Consider the following 10,304-nt stretch of genomic DNA (forward strand, 5'->3'; position numbering starts at 1 on the left):
CTTGATCTGTTTGCTGTGTTTCTTTGCATTCTTTCAGAAATTCGCCATCTTGAATTCGCCATCTTGGCCACGTGGTGGGTTAAGAGTTTGGCCCCATCTGACCCTTAACTTTCCACTAAGTTTACTACTCCATCCATCTATTCTAAGGTGCCTTGCTAACAAGTTGCTCTTTTCACAGGCCCTGGTAACTGAGGCCCAACCATTTGATATGCTTTGTTAGCAAAGATGTCTAAACATTGTTGTCAAAATTTTAGGTTTTGAATTTTGCCTTTTTTGTTCTGTGTTGTGTATTCTACTACTGACTACATGGTTCTAAAATACTGGGCATATCTATGGTAAAATTCTCATCACATCTAATGAGTTTTGTCATTGCAGAATATTTGTTGGTCAGTTCTTGATAGGAGCAGGTAAGCTCTACTTATTCTACTTGAACTCCTTGTTGCTTTAATTGGAAATAATAAAGGGCTTTTGTGGCAAAGATTGCAGTTCAAAGCCAGCCCGGGCTGAAAAATCCCTAAGTGTCCATCTCCCAACTAACCAGCAAAGAGCCAGGCTGGAAGCATGGCTCAAGACTCTTATCTCTAACCAGCCAAACTCTGCAAGTGGTACTATAACTCAAAGTGGTTCAGTGCTAGCCTTGAGCAGAAGTGCTCAGGGACAATGCCCAGGCCTTGAGTTCAAACCTCCTTGAATACCAACTGGGATAAGCCATCCCAGCAACGAGCACCTAGACTCAGCCAGTCTGGGGAACAAGGGAACGTGGAGAGGAGTAAGAGGAGATAATGTCACATCAGCTACTTTGTGCCTGCCCTTTCAAAATTAACCAGAGCCGGGAGGTCAGTGGAAGTAACAAGCCTACCCAGCCAATGTCTATACCTGTCTAGCTATTAACTGAACAGGAATTTATATTCTTGCCTTTGTCACCTGACTTCTCTACCTAGTCGCCAGATGTCAGAAGTAGCTAGGGACATTTCTACCAACATTTTCAGCCCCAAGTCCTTCCTCTTGCCATTTATTTGCTGTTTAGTATTTTTTTTCCAGCCCCTCAATGCTCATGAGACTTCTCCAGACTTCACCTAAGGACTTAATCCACCAAGGGACAGCTGCTGCTCGCTGCCTTCTCTGGGAGGAGACCAAATTCCAACCTTTTACCCCTATTGTCGATGCCCTTTGTCAGCAGGAAGTAGCCAGAGAGAATCCTCGCCCTATTTCATGATTATTAAAAGGCTGTAATGTAAGGTCCGCTCCTGGATGGCTAGCAGACTCCACCCTCCTCGTAGCAAAGTCTCCACCCAGTACCTGCATTACCTAGGCAACTGGGACACCTGGAAGAGGTCACATCTGCATCCGCTGAGGTCACATCTGAATTTGATGTGGCCACACTTTTCCTCACCCATACCCTAGATAAGGCTTAGCGCAGGCCCAGGTGCTCTCTCTGTTCTTTTCTAGCTCTCTGCTCTCTGTTCATTTCTAGCTCTCTGTTCTCTCTGTTCTATTCTAGCTCTCTCTCTCTGTTCCTTTCTAGCTCTCTCTGCTCCCTCTCTCTTTCCTCTTTCCCAGCTCTTTCTCTTTCCCAGCCACGTGGAGTGCCAACCTTGCCTGGTCCCATCAGGTCTACTGAATAAACCTACCCCTTACCTGAATACCACGTGAGTGCTACTGTTCTTACCCCTCTCTCTGCTCTTTTCTAGCTCTTTCCTCTCTTTCCCAGCTCTCTCTCATTCCCAGGCCTTTCCCAGCCACATGGAGTGCCAACCTTGCCTTGTCCCAGCAGGTCTACTGAATAAACCTACCCCTTACCTGAATACCACGTGCATGCTGGTGCTGTTCTTACTCGGCTACCTCTTTTTAAAAACCTAACAAAAATTATGAGAGGAAAAAAAGATTAATAGAAAACAGTTTTAAAAAATTAAAAATTTTAAAAAAGGTACAAAAAAGAGTTCCTTTATTTTTTTTTTGGGGGGGGGTGCGGGAATGGGAAGATCCTGTATCTCCCCTGTGTCCATAAGCAGTCTCTTGGTGGAGTCTCTGGTCTGCTTGTGGAGTACGGTTTTCCTGTGACTTGATTGGTTTCTTAAGTCAGTTTGTTTGGGTAGGCAGAAAAATACTCTGCTTAACCAGGATTTTGTGATCCTCCTCCCAGGCTAGTTCAGTGGGAGGGAGATCTGCTTTGAGTGTCACAAAAGAGGGAGATGGCTATTTCCTCTAGTTTGGAGATGCTGTGTTGAGACTAGGTTCTGGGTAGGCTTGAGGTCTTTCAGCAGACAGTAGCTTTTCCCTGAGTGGCTAGCTCCTGTGACACTCACAGAGCCCAGCCTAGAGCCGTTCTCAGGGTTTATGTTTACTGAATTTTAATTGAGTGTCTAGGCTGCAGTAGGGAGGGGCAGCCTCTGGCTCTGTTTACCCAGTGAAGAAAGTCACCCCTTCCCGGGGCAGAGCTTCTCTGCCTGGGCTGGGTGACTTTCCCCTCAGTGGAGCTGAGTCTGGCAGGTCAGGTTAGTTTCCTGTGACCTGCTAAATGACTCTTGTTTTCTTCCAAGGCCTGAGTTGGAGCTAGCTGCTCAGCAAGGCCTTTGTCAGTATCAAAGTTGGAGATATTCTCTGGTGGTGGGGGAGTGGCGGCCTTCTCTCCTCTGCTCCTTGAGAAGGGGTGAGGATGTCAGGGTTTTTCTCATGCCAGAGTCTTGGTTCGTGGACCATCTCTGGTCTGCGATCTGCAGGATGAAGATATCTGCTCCTTGTCAGTTCTTGCTGGTGTTGAGTAGAGTCTGCTCCCTTGCTGTGTCTGGCCCCTTTGTCCTGTACTCTCTCTGTTGTAAGATGGCGGCTATGGTCGCTGGTGCTGGTGCTGCTGCTGGTTCTGCAGCAGCCATGGCTACCAGCAATTGCTCAGATCTGTCTCCTTGCCTGGATTTTCCCTCTCTGGCCAAACTCTCTGTCCTGTGATGGCACACTTGGTGTTATTCTCTAGCCTGGGATAGTTCACTGGAACAGTAAATCTGATTTCTATGTGAGAGCTTGTTTAGCCTCCACTTTCTCCTCTGCCATCTTTCTGTGAACCTCCTCACATAGTATTCCTTAAGCAAATATTTGTTAAAAACAATGAATGATATGAAAGGCATTGATTGATTGGAGTAAAAGCATATTTCTCAAAAAGACTTTAAAGGCCATTTGACATAAATATATTACAGTGACAAAACTGAGAACTCAAATTGGTTCAGTAATTGGCTCAGTATTGTATTCCTGGTGGTGAATTTGCGACTGAAATCCACATTTTTTCCTCTTTTTGTTATACCATATTGAGTCAATATGATGGATAAGATACAGAGCAGCAAATCATCAAATTAGCTTGTTATAGGTTATCTTGGTTACCTGTATGAAAAGCTACTAGGATCCTGACATTCAACAGTAGTTAGGGAATAAAAAAAAAAAATAACAAGAATGAGGCAAAGCTACTCAGGTGTAGTTTGTTTGAGTTTCTTTCTTTCTTTCTTTCCTTCTTTCTTTCTCTCTCTCTCTTCCTCCCTCTCTTCCCTCCTTCCCTCCCTCCCTCCCTTTCATCCTTCCTTCCTCCCTTCCTTCCTTGCCATACTGGGGATTAAATTTAGTGCCTCATTCTTGGTATTCAGCTGTTCTGCCATGTGAGTCATACCTCAACCCTTACACATACTTCTTATGAAGATAATGGAAGCTAATTAAAATTATCTTTAAGTAGCTGTGATATTTAATATCAATTTGAGTACAGTACATCTTGATCAATGTTATTTTCGTAAGAAAATATGCTATGAAGCTAATGAAAGGTTGTTTTCTTTGTCTCCCCTAATGTTTGTATGCCTACAGAAAAATAGGTAAAATATATTGATACTCAGAACTCATAGCTTCAAACTAACCAAGTATAACTTCATAATTTGGCCACAGGCCTTGTATAAATATCTGTTATGTAAGACAATCCATGGTAAGACATATGTCACTCAGAATTTGTTTTAAAAAGACTAACAAATGTTTATGCTTACAATAATACTATTGTATAAACATAGTAAATGACACATTGAAGTTACTTAGAAACAATACAATGAGCTCCTATTTCAAGTTAAGGATGGAAGGTAAAGGGAAAAGTAGATGAAGCATTGAAAAGTCAACACTGTAGGAAAGAATGAGTACTACTCTGGAAACTGGCATCCAAAAATTGATAACTATTTCCTTAATGCATACTAATGTGTTGGTCATTGTGCTAGATGTCCACAATTTTGTAATGCATGTTTTTATCCCATTTTAAAGTTGATAGAGAAAATAGAAGTTACAAATCTCATTTCAAATATAGATGTTGAACTTTTTCCCGTGACATTACACACATGGGAACTGGAAATAAAATTAGGTTTGGAGATAATGTTGTAGGTAGAACATGACTAGTAATAATAAAAACTATTGGATGACATTTATTAATTGTTTATTATAATCAGAGTTCTTTTCTGAAAAGTGAGACTAAAGGAAGAAAATTATTTCTTTTTTGTTTGTTATTTTCAGTTTTGACCAGCAGAGTGCATATTGTTAGTAATGTCACTACTTATTAAGGAATCCATCAAGATTTTCTAAGCAAAAACTAAATGAAACCTTTATCTTTTGAAAGAGAGCTTAGAAATAATAAGTGCATCCTACTTAAAACTTTACTTGGCAAACCGGTTAAAAATGAGGGTCTCAACATAGGAGTAAGCAATAAAGATTTTCTTAGGAAAAGGCCATTTCTAAAAAAGAAGTATTGAAAGGTGACACTAGATAAGCTATGGATAAAGGTACAATTCAAGAGAGGATTAGATATAAGTAAAAGCCCATGATTATAAGCTATAATGAAATTCACCATGTATTGTTGGTTTTGAGACCAAAATAAAGGTTATAATATTTAAACCAGCCAGTACACATGAAACTGTATGAGTTTCAAAATATTTTTGTATAAAATGAAAATATTTAAAGAAGACAAGAGTGATCCGATAACATATAAGACATAAACATTTTCAGATAATACATCTATTTACTATTTTTAACTATGATGTTAATTTCAAATATGCATATAAGATACACCAATTCTTACACTTTAAATATGTGTACCTTACTATATATTGATGAAATTTCAATTAAAAAGGCATAATATACCAAAGGAAAATGAAAAATATTAGAAGAGGTTAAATCTCAAACGCACACTCCATGAATCTAGATTCAAAAATTCCTACAGAATATTGCCAAATGGAGGGGCTGGGAAGGTGGCTCAGTGGTAGAGCGCTTGCCTTACATGCCTGAGGCCCTGGGTTCGATTCCTCAGCACCACATAAGCAAAAAGAAAAAAGCTGGAAGTGGCGCTGTGGCTCAAGTGGTAGAGCACTAGCCTTGAGCTGAAGAGCTGAGGGACAGCGCCCAGACCTAGAGTTCAGGCCCCATGACCGGACCCCCCCCCCCAAAAAAAAAAAAAAACAAACCTAGAATATTGTCAAATGGAGTATAGTCATACAAAAATATATGCTCGATGGATCAAGAAAATGTGGTATATATACACAATGGAATTCTATGCCTCCATCAGAAAGAATGACATTGCCCCATTTGTTAGGAAATAGAAAGGCTTGGAAAAAATTATATTAAGTGAAGTAAGCCAAGCCCAAAGAAACATAGGTCCCATGGTTTCCCTTATTTGCAATATCTAGTATATGTCTGAGTCAAGCAGAAAAGGTCAGATAATGTGATGTTAGGAAAATGAACCCTTAGATATGTGTTTAAATGTTTTTTTTCTTTCATGCATTTGTTTCTAACGCATTTATAAGATTATTTCTTTGTTGCTTTGTATGTCTCTCCCCCACAGTATAACCCCTGCTTTCACTACATTTGATGTCGGTATAATTTGTGGAGGAGAAGGGGAAAAACAAGTCGTTTAAGGATATAGGTGGACTCGTTGCAACAATGAGAAGTACAAGTTGTCATGTCGAAAACGAACTTTACAACTTTGGTGTGTGTGTGTGGATGATTGGGTGGGGGGACTGGGGGAGGCTGGGAAGGGATGTGAAGGTAAACAAAGGAGGAGGCTGCAATGCTTGATAAGAAATGTATTCATTATCTTGCCCATGTAATTGTAACCCCTCTGTACAGTATGTTCACAAAAAAAATAAAAAAAATAATTGATCATACACAAATGGAATTGATCTTTAGAATTCCATATTTTATTTTTTTTATTAAAAAACAATTCAACTCTTAAATACCCAATGGAGCAAAATAGAATAGAAAATTATGACACAGCAAAACTCATGGGATGGAGTAAAGACAGTACTCAGAGGAAAATTAATAAATAAAATTAAAAAGAAAAAAGTTAAAGTTGGAGGTGTAACTCAGTGGACAGAGTCCTATCCAGTGAGTTAAAGTGTCAGGTACTGAGATTGAGTTCCTGTCTCAGGCCTAAAAAAAAAAAAGAACATTTCAAATGAGTAACCAAACTTTATACCTTAAGACATTAGAAAAAGAAGGATAAAGTGGACCTAGAGCTATTACAAGAAAGGAAAAAATAAAGTTTAGAGCAGAGATAAAGTATTGATTCAAAAAACAATTGAGAAAATAAAACCAAGTGTTGGTTGCTTAATAGAGCAGCAAAAATTTCCAACTAGGCTTACTAACAAAGAATACGAAAGAAGATTTAAATAGCTAAAACCAGAAATGAAAACAGAAACATTACTGATTTTACTAGAAATAAAAGGCATTATAAGACAGTGGTATGACAAAATTCATGCTAACAAATTGGATAACCTACATGAAATGAATAAATTCTTAGAAATACACAATCTATCAGGACTGAGTCATGTAGAAATAGAAAATATAAACAGACCTATAAATAGAAAGTGTGTGAATCAGGAATCAAGAATCTTAAGAAAGAAAAGCCTTGGAACAGAGTTCACCTCTAGTAAATTCCACCAAATATTTAAAGAATTATCATGAATTCTCCTCAAACTTTTCTGAAACCTTGAAGAAAGGGAAATCTTTCTAACTTATTCCATGAGGCCAACATTTCTTGATATCAAACCAGACAGATAATATAAGAAACTCCAGAATGACAACCTTTATGAAGTCATACAGAAGTCATAAAAAATTTTAAAAAAGAAAGAAAAAGTCATCAAAATGCTAGTAACTGAATTAAATTCATTTGAAGGGTTGCAAATTATGACAAATTTACTTGGTGGATTTTTCCCCTGAAATGGAAGTTAATTTAACACATGCAAATCAATCAACCAATGAAAGATAAACATTTGTCAAAATTTAATATTCTTTCATGATTTTGAAATACTCAGCAATTATATTGAAACATCATATGGTGCCCTCTATGTACAATTTTCATGTTTATATATGAACTACTTTAGCCTAATTAAAAACTTACAAAACTATATATAAATAACTATAAATAAATAGAGCCCATACCAGTATAATAAATGATGCATATTTTCTTTTTACTCCTCCTATTGGATATCATGGTGCAAGCCTGTATCCTTGCACTCAGAGGCTGAGACAGGAGGATCTCAAAAACAACAAAAATGAAAATCATTGCTCCTTTAAACTTGTAGGAATGTGGATGTATGTGTACACAGATTCATATAAAGGCTGTGTATTTTTTTTTTAAAAAACCATGGTTAACATTATATTCAAGGTTGAAAGGCCGAAAAGTTTTCTCCTATAATCAAGAAGACCTGGATGCCTGTTTCTATTACATCTATTACTTGTAATTACCTTGGAAATTCTAGCCAGAAAAAAAGAGAAATAAAAGGCCTCAAAATTTAGAGAAGCAAAATTATCTTGGCTTACAAATGCCATGACCTTACACGTAGAAACCTTAACTACTTTGCACACCTAAACACTTAGAACTGATAAAGAAACAAAATTACGGATCCAAAATAAACAGACAAAACCACATCTCTTTCTATATATTAACAATGGGAATTCTAAAGAAAAAACTTAGAAGATAATTTTATTTCAATTAACATCAAAAAATCAAATGGGTGCCACTTGTAATCCTGGCTATTTAGGAGGCTGAGATCTGAGGATTTTGATTAGAAACCAGCCTAGACAGGAAAGTATGTGAGACTTTTATTTCCAATTAACCTCCAAAAAATCAGAAATGGAGCTGTGGTAGAATAATAGCCCTGGACACAAAAGTTCAGGAACATTTTCACGGCCCTGAGTTCAAGCCCTAAGACACACACACACACACACACACACACAAAGCATCAAAAAATTTAATAGGAAATAACGTAAAAAGAGACAAGACTTATATACTGAAATTAAAAAGAAACTAAAAAAAGACAGAAATAAATGGAAAGACATCTGTGTTCATAGAAGACATGTCATACTATCCAAAGTGTTCTTCAGATTTGAAGAAACTCTTACCAAAGTTGCAATTAATTTCTTTACAAGAACAGAAAAATTGTAAGTGTAAGGGTGACTCAGGTGGTACAGCACCAACCTTGAGCAAAATAAACTAAAGGAGAGCTTGAGATTTAAGAGCCCCAGTACTGGCACCAAAAGAACAGAAAAATTCATCTTGAAATTTATATGTAATCTTAAGAGACCCAGATTAGCCAAAAAGCAATAAAAAACAGATTAAAATTTGCTGGGCACCAGTGTATCATGCCTGTAATCCTAGCTACTCAGGAGGCTGAGATTTGAGGGTCATGGTTCAAAGCCAGCCAGGGCAGGAAAGTCTGTGAGACCCTTATCTCCAATTAACCACCAGAAAACCAGAAGTGGAGCTGTGGCTCAAAGCGGTAGAGTGCATCTTGAGCAGAAAAGCTCAGGTACTGTGCCCAGTACTTGACCACGATGGACACCGCCCCCCCCCCATCCTGCAAGAAGATTAAAACTGAAAGTCTCACTGATTCCACAACTGACTGTACAGTTAATAGTTAACAATGTGGTAATGACACAAAGATCTACATAAAACAATGAAATAGAATATATAACTACCAGAATTAAATACTCACATGCATTGTTTTTTTTTAACTTTACATGAAAGGACAACTTTTCTAAGTATTGTGTCAGACAACCTGAAATACATATGCAGAAGAATGAAGTTGGACTCATGCTATTCACAAAATTTAAGTTTGAGTAGGTCACAAATGTAAATATAAGAACTGTATCATAAAGCTTTTAGAAGAAAGCATAGGGATGTCTTCATGTCACTGGATTTGCCAATGATACTTTAAAAATGATACCACAAATATAGGTAACAGAAGAAAAAATAGGTCAATTGGCTTTCACTGAAATTAAAAATACACATCAAAGGACATTGTCAATAGAGTGAACAGATAACCCATGGAGTGGGGAAGGTATTTTAGATTTATATATTGGCTTGGGAAGGAGTAGAGAGGATGGCATGAGTCTGATTAATGTACATTATGTGCATGTATGGATATGTCACAATGAAACTTCTTTGTACAACTAATTAATACCAATAAAAATTGGGAAAATAGGTACAAGATTTATATTGACATTACTCTAAAGGAGAAAAGCATATGAGTATGATAATATGTTACATGTAACTAATTATTAGGGAAATGTAAATGACCATAATAAAATTCTATTTTATGTTTGTTGTGATGGCTCCAAGAAACCCCAGCAAATAACAATTTTGGTGAGGATAGAGACAAACTGAAATGTATATGAATTGTTCATAGGAATATAAAAGTCTGGCAGTTGTTGAACTGATTAAAAACTTCTAAAATCAACTGTGGAAATGTTTCAACACATTAAACACTCGAAACACACACTTTAAATAGTCAAATTATACATTATAGAAATTGTATCATAAGAGTAGATGGAAAAAAGATTTTGCCAAGATATATTGTATTCATAAATTGCTTTTTAAATGGCAACTCCTTTGTACAACTACTTAATGGTAATTAAAAGGTAAAAAAAGAAGATAAGGTTTGAAAAGCTGGATGTGGTGGTCTATATCACTAATCTCAGAATTCAAGGTGCTGAGACAGGAGCTTTCTAATACAAGGCCAACCTTGGCTAGTGAGATTTTTTTTTTCTCTCAAAAACCCAACTCCCCCCTCCCCAAACCCAAACATGTCAAATCAAAGAAAGAAGAAATCAAAAGAAGATAAAGGAATGTGGATATGGTAGAAAAGTTGTATTTGTAATAAAGGAACCATCTTATTTTTCACTCTGTATCTGTTATGTTTTTTATTTGTTTGTGACCTATGTATTAATGGATTCAAAGTTAAATAAGTTTTTGAAAGTTTAAAATAAACATGATTGGGACTAAAATGAATGAAAAATGT

Source organism: Dipodomys spectabilis, unplaced genomic scaffold (assembly GCF_019054845.1).
Source record: "Dipodomys spectabilis isolate Male_0828 unplaced genomic scaffold, ASM1905484v1 ptg000353l, whole genome shotgun sequence".
In the NCBI taxonomy this organism is placed as follows: Eukaryota; Metazoa; Chordata; class Mammalia; order Rodentia; family Heteromyidae; genus Dipodomys; species Dipodomys spectabilis.